We start from the raw sequence: 16,654 nt of genomic DNA on the forward strand, positions 1-16,654 counted from the left end.
TTTTGGGGTTTATACTAGGCTCGAAGAAACCGAAACTAATTGGCTCTATGCGGTTGTCAAGATTAGTAACAAAGCTGACTTTTTGAAATTTTATTTTGTATCATTTTCCATTCCATTGCATGAAAAGATAATTGTTCTTTCATTGACTGGGGCTGAAGATGGCCACTCATGTTGCTGGCACTTTGGACTATTGGTATATGGTTTTGTTTGTATACGTTATATTATTCTAGTTTTCTAGTTATCTTATTTTAATGTCATTGTTGATCTTGTTGGTATGTTAATAGTTTTAAATGACAGATTTGGTTTTTAGGGCTTTTCATGCTTTTGTTTTACCACGAAATCCTTGATTAAGATATTTACCTAACAAGATATTAGTTTCACGTTTCAAACTTGTCAAAGGCAGAATATCTAACAAGAAAAGTATGCACATGGACAACATCAACCAGATACCCGGAAATAAAATCTTGTAGGATTGAAATCTAGCGTAACAATGGACTCTCTACTTCAAAAATTTCACCAAATTTTGGTCAAAGTTGTCAAAACACCCCATGATGAATGGCAAAAACTCTTTATATTTAACCTCCCAAATTCTTTCTCTATTCATTTTTTAATTATTTTCTTTCAGTTTCCTGCCAAATCCTTGCAAGGGAAATCGATCCCCTTTAATTTTTTATGTTTAAATAGTTAAAGTAGTTACTCAAGACCAATAAAAAATAATATTTAGTTAAAATAGAGGAATGTTTAAAGAGTTTGACGTAGAAAACATTTTAAAAGTGATAGTTAAACACAAAAAAGTGGATTATTTTTCTAAAATTTAGTGAAATTTTAAAGAGCCCATTGAGGATGCTCTTATCAAGTTATTATCCACAAGGTACTTATATAAATAAATAAATAAAAATAAAAAAGTATTATCCATGACATGAGGTATATATACATACTGAGGAATTCCAAATGCAGTTTGTTGCTTGAAAAATGTTTAATGGACATTCCTATGCAACCTAGGAACTGTGATGAGGTTTGTGAATGATCATTGCAATTGGTTTGTATTTATAATAAGGATGGTGATGAAGATGGTGGATTAGAAGCATGTTAATAAAATTATTCATTTAAGTGGACATCTTTTCATTGCTTTCACGATTTTTTGGGTTGGAAGATCACTTATGTCCTAGGGTTGGAAGACCAATTCTTCAAGGACCACAATAGAAGTTAAAACTTATCTGGTTCTAGACATATTCTTGTGACAACATATTTGCTTTTTGGTACGCATTAAGGCTTGACAATTAATTAATGGAGTTGCTAGTCTCACCTCAGGGACAAATGCAGAACTAATTAATTTTGCATACTCCTGAATCCTGATCACAAATCTTTGTCAAGCGGATCCCAGAAAGATCTGTGGGTTGTTGTGCAAGAGTTGTTTGCTGATGTAGATTTGGCTTTTGGTGTAAGTTCATGTAGTAGTACATCTGGTGTGTAATGTGTAACGAATGGTTTGTGTAACAATGTTGAATTTTATTCAGCTAACAAGCACTATTTGAAAGCTCATGCTTTTGTTGTATGTATCCATTTCATAAAGATTGTAATATTTGACATTTTTATTTCAATGAGAAAATTGAATATTTGGTTTGTGCTTCTGTTGGATTCGATTGCATGCTTACTTGATCATGTAGAAAGGGTTTGCAAACATCGACTTGATAATGTATAAAATTGCCATTTAAAAACCATGTAAAAATACGCAGCCAATTAACTGATTTGATGGGAACTTCAATACAATTAATGTTCAATAGCATTAAAACTACAAAGTAACAAAACTATACAATAAAATAGTACCCTAATAAAATGCTCTTTGTACATGACTGGCATCATATCATATATCATATATGAAAAAAAATAAATGTAGACTCCTAATTTAACGTTTGCTTGTGATCAATTGTGCAACAAAATATTTAAATACGGGATTTAAAAAAGACAAATGTTTTGTTGATGAAGTAAAAACTCTTATCAAGAAAAAAACTAGTCCGAAGCAACCAAACCTAGGAAATTCACTAACAGAAGAAACAGCTAGTTACAAAGCACTCGTACTCACATACCCTTGATGCAGTAGTCATACCTTTAACTCTAACACGTACCTATACGTGAACGCCTCCTAACCAAACCTCCTATTTGAAAGGTTCTTCAATAGACTCCTTTAGCTTAGAACTCCTTCCTAAGCTAAACTTCAATCGATCAAATCACATATAAAGAAAACTCTAAGAGAGCTAGCAAATCTCACCCTCTCTTAGCACACTGGAATTCAGTACATGTGAATAATACATACCTAAAGACTTCTATTTATAAGCTTTAGAAGGCCTGATACAATTTTGATTTGGAGTTCTCTGGACGGCGTTTGGACGGCAAACAACAACCGGCTTCTTTTATGCGTCTCACGCGTTTCTTCAATAAACTTTAGTCCCCGTGTTCGGACAGTTGCATGCTGTCTTCACCAACCTTGTCTGCTGAGTTGTTCAGAATCTTCTCGAACACTGATTGGCATCCAGACGTTTTTCTAGGCCGTCCGAATGGCAATTAGAGAACCGACTTTGCTGAGATGTATCATGCAGAGAATCTTCTTGAGAACCCAGAACTTGCCTTCTAAATGCTGGTGACACAGATGCTTGTCATATTAAGGCATTTCTATAGTTGGAAAATATGCTATGAATATTCTGAAAGACTCTGGATAATTACTGCATTCCTGTTTCAACAGTATACTGATATGGTAGTGATTTTGTCAACATAATGTAGCCAATAAAACTTACAATATATATAAGCCGTGTTCAAACTTAGAGTTGGCCTAGAATTATGACACGTGGCATGAATTTATATTTTTTAAACATTGAACCGATCATTTAAACAAAATGAACCAGTCTATGTATTTCAAGTGAAATAAATGGTGCATTTGATATTCCTAATTAACTTTCTTGCATTGGATAGAAAAATATAGAAACATCAAATTTTGCAGTCATTAAATTCTCTTTGATTTCTACCCCTCTCTCTCTCCTTACTTTTAATATGCATCAAAACATTGGGGCTTAACCTATATTATTCATTGCTATAGCCTTTTAAGTCAACAAGTCTCCTATTGAAGGCAAAGAATTGGGCAAAACCTATTGGCCGTCCCCCTATAATAAACACTAGCAACAATATCAAGTAAATAGTTTATTTTTTTGGAACTACTTAGCTTTTCTTTTCTTTCTTTATTCTCTTATGGTCTTGAGGTAGTTGAATTTGAGGTGGATTCAGTCTATAACTCAATTTAATAAAAAATAATGGATTTTAATTCGTTTGAATGATTTTTATAGGATTTTTTTTTTTGTATGATTTACTCGGAGTTTTGGACATTTTTTTAGAAGTTTTTTGTTTTCCTTCTTTTGAAAGCAAAATAAGGCATAAATTTATTTGATTATCTTTATATTTGTTTTTCGAGAAAATTTCTTTGTAATTATTCTGATATAAATTTACGTTTTGGTAGAGATTTTTTTAATTGAATTAGATGTGAAATGATTTATTTGATTGTTGTGACAGATTGATTAGAGAAGTTCTAAAACTTGAAGGTATTACATATTTCAAGAAAATACTTTACATGCATATAAGGATCCTCTGTCTCTCTCCCCTTAATTATCTTTCCTCCTCAAGAAAAACCCAGAGAGCCTCCCCGTTGCAGAACCGTTTTGCCGGGGAGGGAGGCCTCGTCTCCCTCCTCCAGGCTGTTTTTTTGTTCCTCTCAGTCTTTAGGACTGTAGAGTTTTGTTCCCCCCGGTTAAACCGGTGGTGGTTGTCTTGCCCCTAGCTCTTTTGGCTATGGTGGCTTTGTTTTGTTCTTGTTTTTCTTTCTGTTTCTGGCAGGATGACTCTTCTTAAGAAGTCTAAGGTGGAGTGAGGCCGGTTTTGGCGTCGTCGACGGCGTGTTCTGGCCGGACTTTCTTGGTTTTTTCTCTAATTTTTGAAGCTAGATCTACGCATGTCCGTCAACTTCTGGTGGACACGCGCTACCCAGCCGAGGTCCCTGCCGTGTTCCGCCCTGGGTGCTGGAAACTGCGGTCGTGTAGGTCCCCGGAGCTCGGCGCGTGGCCCTCACGCGCCAGGGCGTCTTTGTTTTCTATCTGCGCGTGTAGGCCACGCTCTGCACTTTCTGGCCGTGCTTGGCGGCTTCTGGGGTCTCCGGCGTCGGATCTTCGGCCGGGTGCGTCCGGATGTGGCGCGTGTTCTACACGCGCCGTCACTCCGGCGAAGCAGCCTCCCTACTCCACTGCCGGCGAACTTTTTAGGGTTTTCTGCCTTTGTGTTGTATTTTCTCTTGTTTCTATGTACAATTTGCCTTTATGGGGCTCAAGTTTTACTAGAATTATTTAGTTGGGGGGCTTTTTGTAATTTTAGTGAAATTTAAGATTCTGCTAGGCAGTTGTTTTTAAGCCAGATCCTTCTGGCTTAGAGTGTGAGGGGTCTGTCCCTCATTTCTCATCATGTACGCCTTCGGGCTGTTATATCTATGGGTAGCACATGCTTATCCGTTAAAAAAAAAAAAAAAAAAAAAAGGATCCTCTGTCTCTAATCCATGGAAAGTTGGGAGAAGTTGAATTATGTGAGGTTTCAGGTCAAAGTGTGCTGCAGTAGTTGCGGGCAGTACTATGCATGATGGGGGGTTGGGGGTGATAGGTGAGAATAGCTCTCTCATAGTCTTGGTGTCATAGATATTTTCTCCCATTGTAAAAAAGTTCAACTCTGACTTGACAATGTGTGTGATGATGCTCCCAAGTACTCATACGCCACACCAAACCAAACAGTTTTATTTATTATTATTATAATTATTATTATTTTAACCTAACCAACAAGTAGAAGAATGAATTCATTTGGGATCTAATTTGTTGTCCTACCCAAGTCTTTGGTAATGGTTCCAAAAATTTGTTGTGAAATTTTAGTTGTACTTTCAAGCGCATGAACTGTACCGAAGTATAACTTTACAAGCGCGAGATTGAATCCACGTGAACTTGGGTAACTGTAGGAAAACTAACCAAATCTAACTAAATTAATCCTAATCTAGTTCAATAAAATTATTAGAATGTAGTTGGTCAGAAATAAAAATAAAATTAAACATGCAATTAATCTATACAAAATAAATTATAAAGCAATAAACTATAATGATAAAAATAACCAAAGTAAACTAAAATTAAATTACCAAACTAAATTAATAAAAGTAAAATTTGAAGAAATTAATGGAAAATACTAATGCTTCAGGGATCCACCTAACAATTTATTAAGTATTCTTGAGACACATTTTTTTTTCTCAATTAGGTTGAGAATCAACTCTTCTAGTCGGAAGGTAAAATAATTCAGGGCAAGGAAAAATAAAATATAGATTAAACATGGGTTGATAAAATTTGATTTTAATGACATGTTACAATAAATTAAGGTTTGAGTATATTTTCGAATCATAAAAAATAAAACAAAGTAAACATTTGATATAAACAAAAGAAATATGATTTTTTGCCACCTCAAGACACAACTCTTGACCACCTTGCCCATGTGACAAGATGGTTTCCTAACTAGCTTCAAGGGTTTTTTTTTTTTTTTTTTTTTTTTTTCTAAGAGAGTAAAAGTAAAAATTGTAACATAGGCAAACGTGGTCAAGAGTTGTGTCCTGAGGTTGCAATGTATCATATGTCTAAACAAAAACCATAATGAATCAAAATAAACTTGTCTCATGAAATTACTTCGAAAAAAAAATCATCTCCAATATTCAATCATTAATCCATGAAGAACGAGAACTAAAATAGTCCCAAGAATACATAAAACAAATACTAGGCTTCACACCTAGCCTTAGTTAAAGATATAGCCTAACTAAAATACATGACAAAGTACAAATAAAAAGACGTGAATTTTAGAGACAAATCCCCTACATTAAGCCCTCTCCTCTGCTCTCTCTCCTTCTCCCCTGCCGCGTTCCCTATGCGAGAGAGAGTGGTAGAAAAAAATCAAAAATCTCCCCCGCTGCTGCGTCCAAAGAGAGGCTTAAATAGCAGAAAAAATTTCGACCTTTCCTCTCCGTAAAGAAATGAATTTCTTTGCAAGCCGTGTTTTTTTTCTTCTTCTTCTTCTTTTTTTTTTCTTTGTTTTGTTTTGTTTTTTTTTTTTTTTTCATTGGTTTGTTCACATGAGCTTCTCAGTTCTGAGTCACATAGTTTGCTGCAAAAACAAGGAGAAAAAGTCTTCTTGTGGGCATACTTTCTTTTGCTCTGCTTTTCTTCAGTTCCCTTTGTTTTCTTTTGTTCTTCTTTTCTTCAATTTTGTCCTCTTATTTCATCAACACAGCACTATATATTTGTCTTCCAACAACACTTTTTTCTTATTTTGTTGACCATTCCCTTTCCTTTTGTCATGCACTATATTTCTTTTCTTTTATTTTCCTACAAAAAGATAATAACTTGCATTAGAATATCATTTTAAACTCAAGAAAATTATTGAATAATATTTCATAATTAAATGTAAAATGGAAGAATTAAAATAGAATAAAGTATGATAATGCTTTCTATTAATAAGGAAAATGTGCACTATTAAGCCATTATCACTAAGCACAAGTGCCCCCACAAAAAAAAAGAAAAAAAAAAAAGAGTAATGTTATACACACTTCCACTTTTCTACACCAATTTTTTCACACCCTTAGGTGGCTTTTAAACCACCATTGGATTAAAATCTAATAAAGATCGATATCAAAGTCAATGACAATTTTAAAAGCCGCCTAAGGGTGTGAAAAAGTGGGAGTGTGCACTATGTTTTACTTTCTTCATTATGGTTAAATACATTTCTTAGACAACAAAGTGTTTAGTTGGGAGTTGGGCCTTCCAAAATTGATATATAAGTAGATTTCTTGTGAAGTGTGTAAGCACATATTTGTCATTTAATCCGATTAGTCAATGAAATGGTTGTTCTTTTTCATCGCTTGTTCCATTTTATTCACACGTTTAGAGTGATTTTATGCATGTAATTATTCAGGTCGATGGTTGGCTTTGTTTTGTGAAAAACGTTTAACTTTTAAAGAAAACCCTTCAAATGTTTTTGGTATATATACAATTTGTCCTTCGTTCAAAATTTACCATCATCAAGATTTGAGAATGCATCGGTGATTTATTTGTTCTTTTTCCAGATTAAGGATAATCTCATAATAAATTTGGAAATGCTACTAGTTTGACTTCTTGTCTAACCATGTGTGATATGCACAACGACCCTCACAATTTCAAATGAAATAGATTGTATTCATTTTATGGTCAGGATTTAAAGTCGGTGCATCTAATGGTATATATGATGTCAATGTTGGTATGTCTTTTAAAAAATTTAAATAATGTAGCATCATATACATGATTAGATGTAACAACTTTAAATTCTGATCATAAAATTGGCATTATCTATTTTATTTGAATTGGATAATGGGTACTTTTTAAAGCTAGTCGAAAGCTCGCATGTCCACACCAAATTGAGTATGCCACATTAAGAGAAACTCATTATTTTGGGAGGGTAAAATAATCCAAACAAATAAAATAACCATTTTATCCCTCTAAAAGCACTAACCGGCTCTGTTTCCTTATTCTGACAGGGATGGTGGCACAATAATGGTTTTTTTTTTTTAAATGAGACAGACTCGATCTAGTGTGGTGTTCATTTTCGATATATTATTTTTCAAGCTAACATAATAGCTCTCCATTATAGGGTTATATTCCAAGTTGATACAGCTAGCTAGTCTTTGTTGGAGGGTGTAAAGTACCTAGTTTGCACCATCATTATTGAATTTATTCTCTATAGTTTTTTAGTTGGCAAATAAGACCATGAAAGGTTGGAACTAATTAAGGCTGTAATAATAATACAACAAAAGGCAGTGAACGAAAACACCTGTGAGATAGCAATTTCCTTACTCATCATTCATTTCAATTCCTTCACTTGTATAGACCAAGAAGCATTCTCTTTTCTCGTAGATGATAGGATTCTTTCCTTCCGCTGGTTTGTGAAATAATTGTATCCCATTTTATTTTGTTCTCTGTAACACTATTTACATTTATAGCTTAATTCATAATTTGTAGCTTAAGTATAATTTATTATAAATTATTTATAGCCAAATTCTTATTCTATAGGCTGTAAGCCTATGATTAAGTATAGATTATATAAACAAACTATTGAATTATACATGATACAATGTCAAATAACAAATTGTAATATTGTATCATACGAACATATGATAAATATTGTTATTAACTGTTTAGGAATAATACGATCATACCATCCAAAATGACCAACAAATAGTATACTTTTAAGGAGTGATACTGAAAACAACCACAACATGGAAGGAAATGACGAAAATTAATAACGTGACACATGTCCCTTAACATGTAAGAAGTACAAAATTTTTTAAAAGTATTAATAAAAAAAACATATTTTTTTCACATGCTTTAAGAACACGTCCCTCTATTAAATTGATTTGTATCTAATTGCTACATATCAGTTTGTAGTTAATTTTTATCAAGATAAAAATGGGGCATCCTTGCATGCATTCCCACTAGGCATTATTTTTATCTGTTTATTTTATTTTTAGAATTGTTGGCCCTTAGGCATTATTAATTGTACATAAAATAGTGATGAATAATGATGAATAAGACCACAACTTCGGAGGTTGGAGCCACTCCCTAGTGATGCTAAAGATAGCAGAAATAGGCTATAGCTTTGTCTGCCTAGGCCTTAATTAGCACAAGAATGAAATGAACGAATGGATAGAACGAATGGATAAAACGAAAGTGATTCCGAGGGAGCATTGGAGTACTGAATTACAAGGAAGAAAAAAAAACAATGATGTATAGTTGAAGTTACACTTTTAGAAATAATTTTGGATGGTACATAAAATATTTGTTAAAATAAAATAATATTAATATAAAAATTAACAATTAAATAAATAATTTGTTGAACATATTATTGTTGATATTAGACCATATTAATCCGAAATAATAATAATAAAATAAATACAGTAAAAGAGATTAAAATTAAAGTAAAGAAAGATCTCACAATGTTATAGAATCATGTGAGAGCGTTGTCCTTAAATATTGATTCTTGCCTCCCGGAGTATATAACTCGGTATAATTGGATCTCTTAACACGCAACCTACCAGGATTAAGTTATAGCGTCTATCTTCGTTAAGGAGACACTTCCAAGAACGTAGATCAAATAAAATAACCCTTTGATCAAAGTGGATGGGGACTACAAATATTTTGTATATAGAATTTAATAATAGAGTATGTGGCTTTATACCTTCAAAACATTTGTTTGACAGCACTTTGTACTGTATATGCAAAAATGAAAGAAAAAAATGAATGTATATTTTTTTCTTTTGGAGAGCTCAATATATATAATGAGTACATGTGGATTTTCATTAAAAGCAATATATGACCAAACGATCATAACATTAAAAGACTTAAAAACTGTAACATCAAAACACTTAAAAAATCATAAAACAAGTTAATGATAAAAGCCATTAAAGCCTAGAGGTCAAAACACTTGAAGCGAAGAAAAATAAACCAATAAAACGATATCAATTTTATTTTCTTTGCCATAAAAACTCATCAATATATTTTAATATTAAATGGTAAAACATTTAAAGATGACTGAAAAAGAAATAATATTTGTAATACACATATTACAATAATATGAGTAATTTAATTTGTTATTTGAAAGCACACTGACAAGAATGAGCTTTCAAGTGTCCAAAGCAAATGTGGCTTGTCCTCCGGGTAATTCTTTTACTGTATCACCTTTACTGGAAATCCGATAGACTTCGATTATTTGATAATGAACTCTATGATTTGAAAGAAAAACTCTAAGAGAATAAGCAATGAAAGCTCTCTAGACATGAATTTCTCTTGGCACAAGAAGGAGATGATTAGCACTATTTAGGCTCAAGAACATTGATAAAAACTCTCTCTTCCGTAGTCAAAGTCGTGGATTATGATGCTTATATAGACTAGAGGAAGACAAGGCTCTTTGAGCAAAGTTGGCTAGGGTAAAATCTCACTGCAGAAATTTTGATCGATCCAATTGTTTTTTATTGATCCAAATTTGTGATCTTGTCAAACAAACTTTTCCTTTTCCAGAAAAATTTGATTGATCCAATTTGAGTTTGTTCAATCCAAATCTTCAACTCTTAATTTTTCTTTGTTTTACCTCTAAACTTGTCTTGAACACAACCCTAGCGCTAAAACTTGCTTTCAAAATTATTTTGTCAAAAACCTAACCCAACAATATAACATAACGAACTACATTTATTATCAAACATATGGAATCAAGCGCTTAACTAGTTATCTTTATAAATTTCAGTGTTCAATTTAATATTCTTGATAAGGAGACAATGTCAGTTGGCACTAAATATGACTAAAAATTTACTTTCAAATTTTTTTTTTAACCGCAGAAGCTAGGAGGGACTAGGGAGTATAAATTCTCTAACATCAACGACAGAATGATTCCATGGAAGAAAATTTTGGTGAAGTGTTTCTGAGTAGTCGTACAACAACATACCTAAAGGATAAATGGAGTAACATGTGCAAAGGAAGCCCAAAGTCAAAATGAGCTGCTTTATCTTGATTTAAAACAAATTGCTCACGCCCTTCTCAATATTTGTAATTTTGTAGATTTTTGTGTTCTCATTTTTCTTTTTTGATCTTGTTCGATGTTTTTTTCTTATATGCATCTCATGTACTAAGGTTCTACCTCTTGCGCTTTTAATGAATTTGCTTTAATTATTAAAAAAATTACAGATAGTGAATACATTATTTTTCTTTTTGTATGCCCCTAATATGTCACTTTGTCATAGAACCATTGACTACTAATTATTGTTAAGCTCCTGATGGTCAAACTTTAGACAAATTGTAGCACCCCAGATTTTAAGTTATAAAATAAAATGTCTTAAATTAGAATTTAAGACTATGTAAAATAGACAAGTCTAGAATTGACGTTCGATCCATAAGACTCGAACGGCTTAATATTGTAGGAAATAGTATTCACGTCCAACTGTTAATAAAATACATGGCTTTAAACATGATATTTTAATCCCCGATAAATAATAAGGAATATATGAATATTTATGAAAATAAATATTCTTTAGTCTTATTATTTATAAACCGTGATTTTATAAATAAATAATAATATTATTAGACTCTAATAATATTACTGGATAATTAAATAGACAGACTGAATTATTCAGTGGATTAATTAATATAATAATATTAGTAAATAATATTAGTGTGTAATACTTATTGTAAATAATATTAGTGTGTAATACTTATTGTAAATAATATTATCTGGAATATTATAATTGGCACAATATTATTTAGTATAATAATATTGTCAGTGATGTAATATTATTGGGAGAATAATATTAACAATAATACAAACTAGACTCAAAACGGACAAAGATTACAATCTTAATGAATTATACATAATGGTAAAGACCCAATGTAAAAATATCCACAGATATAATATCTAAAGATATTTTTATGAAAACTTAAAATGGTGTGTTTGGGTGTTGAATATTTCGAATATGAATAATATTCTGAATCTGATTGCGAATTTCAAGACAAAAAAAATGTGTTTGGATGATGAATATAATTCAGATTCTTTTCGAATAAGTGTTTGGGTGTTAAATTTTTGAGATTGGAAAAAAAGTGTTTTATAATGGTAGAAAGTTATTAGAAATGATTGGATTGTATGAAAAGTTGTGTATAATGATTGGTGTTATTAAAATAAGTGTTACTTTTTAGAAATTGAAAAATATTTAAACTAATAATAAAAACAATAATAAAATTAAAAATTAAAAACTTAAAAAACTAAAATTTTATTTTTAGTTTTATTTTTAAATTTGTTTAATATATATATATATATATATATATAGTATTATGGGGTGGCTGCCGACCACCCCTTGGGGAGGGGGGTGGCCCGAAAGCCACCCCTAAGGCTTAGGGGGCTTAGGGGTGGCTTTTCGGGCCACCCCTGGATCCATTTGGGGTGGCCCGAAAGCCACCTCTAGTGCTCAGGGGGTGGCACGCGGCCAACCCTGGCCACTTGGGGTAGCCGCGCGGCCACCCCTGGCCCCAAGGGTGGCCTTCGGGTCACCCCTAAGCCTTAGGGGTGGCCCGAAAGTCACCCCTAGTGCTCAGGGGGTGGCGCACGGCCAACCCCGGCTACTGGGGGTAGCCGCGCGGTCACCCCGGCCCCAAGGGTGGCCTTTGGGCCATCCCTAGGGCTCAAGGGGTGGCACGCGGCCACCTCCCGCCACTGGGGGTAGCCGCGTGGCAATCCCCGACCCTAGGGGTGGCCTTCCCACAACTCGTAAGGCTTAGGGGTGGCTTTCGGGCCACCTCGAAATCCATGCGGGGTGGCTTTCGAGGTTGCGGGGTGGCTTGTAGGCCACCCCATTTTCCAATTTTTCTTGAAAAAAAAAAAAGATATGATGGGTTTTAAAAAATATTAAAATAAGAGAAATTGCAGCAGGGAAAAAAAAAAGCGCTACATCTTTGTCCAGAAACCAAGTTAGCATCACTTTGAAATCTAAACTACATTCAAACTTTATTCAAGTGGCTCATAGGTTTTATTTAAGTTGGTTTTGGGTTTGGGTTTTTGAATAAAAATTCGGTTCGAATATTGAATACTCATTCGAACTAAACGTTATTCAAAATATTCACTGATATTTTACTAAACTTAATGACAAAGTTTAGGTAAAATAATATCCTAATTTTATTATAATATCTGAACCTCTCTCCCTTCATTTTCCCCACACCCGAATGAATCTCTCTTCCTTTCCTTTCTTCTTCCTTCTTCGTTTCTGTACACCGACGAGGCAGAGAGTAAGGGTCCGTTTGGGTTTGCGATTTTAAAAAGTGCGATTTAAAATAACGATTTTAAAATGTGCGATTTGAAAAAAGTGATTTTTAAAAACGCAGTTAAGTGTTTGGCAAAATCGCAGTTTAGCCTTTAAAATCGCGAATTTACCTTTAAAATTCTGCGTTTTCAAAAAAGCATCATCTTATATGCGATTTGAAAAATCAGATTTTTTACGTTTTCAAATCGCAATTTTTAAAAACGCAGTTCCCAAACGATCTATGTTCTGCGATTTGGTTTAAAATCGCACTTATTGTCTACGAAATCGCAATCCCAAACGCACCCTAAGAGAGATGAGATCAAAGAGAGAGTTGAGAGCAGAGAGAGGGAGATTCAGGGAGAGAGAAAGAGCAAAAGAGATTGAGAGAGAAGAGAGGTAACAGAGAGAGAGATCGAGAGGCTAAGAGTTAGAGATAAGATCGGGAGGGAGAAGGAGAGATCAGAGATAGACGAGACCCGAGTGAGAGATCGGGAGATGGAGGGAGAGGATCCGACTAACCCGTGGGCTAAAACCCATCAACTCAGAGAGAACCCGGGTGGTCCGTGAGCCCAGAGGAGCCCGATCCTCCGGTGGGTGATGCCGGTGAACCAGAAGCCGATTTTCGACAAGCCTAGTGTTTTTTGGCTGATCCACGAAGACCCATGACCCAGCAACCCGATGCACCCGTGAGACCCGTTCAACACGTTTTTCCAGGTGGATTTTCTGAGGAAACTCTCAAGGGTAATTTCTTGTAATTGATTAGGTGATAAAATCTGGAGTATTTTGTGTTGATTGTTTATGGATTTATAGGTATGTAATTATTGTGAATTTCTTGTTGGTATTTTGTGCTTTGGCTGTATATTGTGATTGGGGTTTTATTCTTGTTTGATGAATTTGGAAGTTAGGTTCATCGATCCTCTGTCCAGTGAATGTTTTATCCCTGTTTTGTTTAACTGTGTGCTGGTTTGTGTTTCGGTTAAAGCATGATCTCCCTGTTTTAGGTTCTTGATGGCTGAGTTTCTGTCTTGGCCGGTGGACTGTGTACCCGTGTGGGGGTTGTTGATGAATCCCCTGTTTAGTGGGTTTTGATCGGATGGGTGTATGTAGGTTTGGATTGTGTGATTTTTGGGTTGAACCCGTGTGTGTACCATGGAGATTTTGGGTTCTAGAGTTAAACTGGATTGTAGTTGTTGTTTGATTGTAGTTAGATACCTGTTTTAATTGATTGTATGAGTTGTCAATTTAGACTAAGCTTTGAAACTCGGTTTCCCTATTTTAATGTATTTTCCCTGTTCTTGGCCCTACGGTTTTTGACATGTGATGTTTTGGATAGTATTCATTGTTAATCAATTGAGTTGAGGTTGAGCTTTCAGAATTAATTAGACAGTGATTGTTGAGTTCTCAAATCAACCGAGTTTTGCAAGGAGTTTTGATTTAATAATTATGGCCATGTGATCTTTGTAATTTTGGATTGTACTCAATTTTTAATATTTATTGAATCTCTAGATTAGATATTATTCTAGGGTATTGATTTGCTAATTGATTAAGTATTGATTTTATGTTGTAATTCGAAGATAAAGATGTGATGTTAAAATTAATATTAAGACTAAAACATGTTATGCTAAGTGTTTGTAGATATAAATGGCTTTTCAAAGTAAAACGACAATTATATCTCTATGTATATAAATAGGATTCATGTTTAGACATGACTTTAATGGGTGATAATAACGATGTCCTATGAATGTATATATTTATGTGTGATTTTGTTGATTAGGTTAATTGATTTGTGATATTAATTCTATGTATTCATGCTCTAATGATTTTTAGTTGAGTTGAATGTTCTAAATTAACATCTTAGATGTTGTGAAGCTTTCGAATTAAGGTTATTTTCAAAAAGTAATAAAACAAGATTTTCATGGTTTAGTTGATTGAGTATATTTTGTTGAATTCGGTTATTGATTTATAGTTGATTGTTGTCTTTAGAGTTATTAAGTTCTAGTAATAATATTGTGATTAAAGTTCATGTTTAGGCATAAATTTCTAAAAGTAATGATATTGACTTTCTATGCACATATGTAAGTATTTGTTGCAGATGATGAACTGAGACTGCACAAATGGGCTGTAAGTATAAATTACTTACTAAGGGTAGTACTGGATTTCAATAGTGTTATGTTTATGTTTTATTTAAATTGGATGCATGTGAATGAATATTGCATGTTGTGAATAATGAATCTATTAATATTGGGAATGAACGGATCTCCCAAAGGTTCAGGATAGGAATAGTGCCTGAACCGGAAACCATAATAATCATATTGATTGGAACAGCTCTTAGAGTACTAGAGGAGGGAGGTCTTCGATAGTACAAAAATATGTTAATAAAAAGTAATGTAGGAGGAACGCCCACGAGGATAGCTACTAATCGGGGAACGGCCTATACGAGTGGAGTGAAAGAACTAAATTGAACTGTTTAAGACTCTGCATATAAAACTGTCATCTCATCATTATGTTATCTCTTTCTTTAAATAAAGCATAATACATCATATTGTTGAATGACAGTTAACTCTCTTAGGTAACTATGGGGTTGTGGTAATAACCACCTTCTCATAGATGATTGCGCAGGTTCTGAAGATTATGGATTGGATTAACTGCTAGCTTAAGAGTTCTAAAGCTAATGTAGTTAGGTTCCATTGCTTTGTAATTATTAATGTTTGTACTATTTTGTATGTAATATGTTTAATGATTTACTTGTATGTAGTAAGTTTCCATGTATGCTTTCGTGTCATATATGACACGTGTTTCATTGTAATTAGTGTAAAGGGACTTTTAATGAATGTCTATAGGAATTTCAGTCAGCTCAATGTATTGTGTTATAATTGACAAGTCTTTATATAAAAATTATATCCTGCTGCTATTTTATAACTCTGATGACGTCGTAACGCTACGTGCAAAATCGAAATTCACTTGCGCCTTTTCTTAAAAGACGGGTCATTACACAAATTCAATCCTATATTATAATACTTTAATAGGTTTCTTATTCAAGTATGCTTACTGTTGGTGAAGAAAGAAACCGTGGAGAGAAATTCTGTTGGTGCGTTTGGGTATTGAATTTTTAGAATTAGAATTGAATTCTAATTCTATTTACAAATATCGAGGTAAAGAATTGTGTTTGGGTGTTGAATTTTGAGATTGAAAAATATTATATTTTAATAGTAAGAAATGATTGGAAGTTTAAAAAGTTGTGTATAATGATTGGTATTTTGAAAAGTTGTGTGAAATAATAATTTAAATAATAATAATTTATTATATATTGATTATTTAATTAAAAAAAATAAATAATATTTTTTTAAAAAAATAAATAATATTTTTTTAAAAAAATAATTGAAATCAAAATTAAAAATTAAAAAAAAAAAAAAAAATGAAGGAAGGGGTGGCTGCCAACCGGCAGCCACCCTTTTGGGGGTGGCCGGGCCACCCCCAGTGGTCGGGGGAGGCCGCGCGGCCACCCCCAGTACTCGGGGGAGCGGCCACCCCCAGTACTCGGGGGAGGCCGCGCGGCCACCCCCAGTACTCGGGGGAGCGGCCACCCCCAGCACTCGGGGGAGGCCGCGCGGCCTCCCCCAAGGGGGGTGGCTGCCAGCCGGCAGCCACCCCTCTGTTTTTTTTTTAATTTCTTTTTTTTTTTTATTTAAATTATTGATATTTTATTATTTAAATGTGGGACCCACGCGCTTTTTTAGT

This window comes from Alnus glutinosa, chromosome 1 (assembly GCF_958979055.1).
Source record: "Alnus glutinosa chromosome 1, dhAlnGlut1.1, whole genome shotgun sequence".
Classification (NCBI taxonomy): Eukaryota; Viridiplantae; Streptophyta; class Magnoliopsida; order Fagales; family Betulaceae; genus Alnus; species Alnus glutinosa.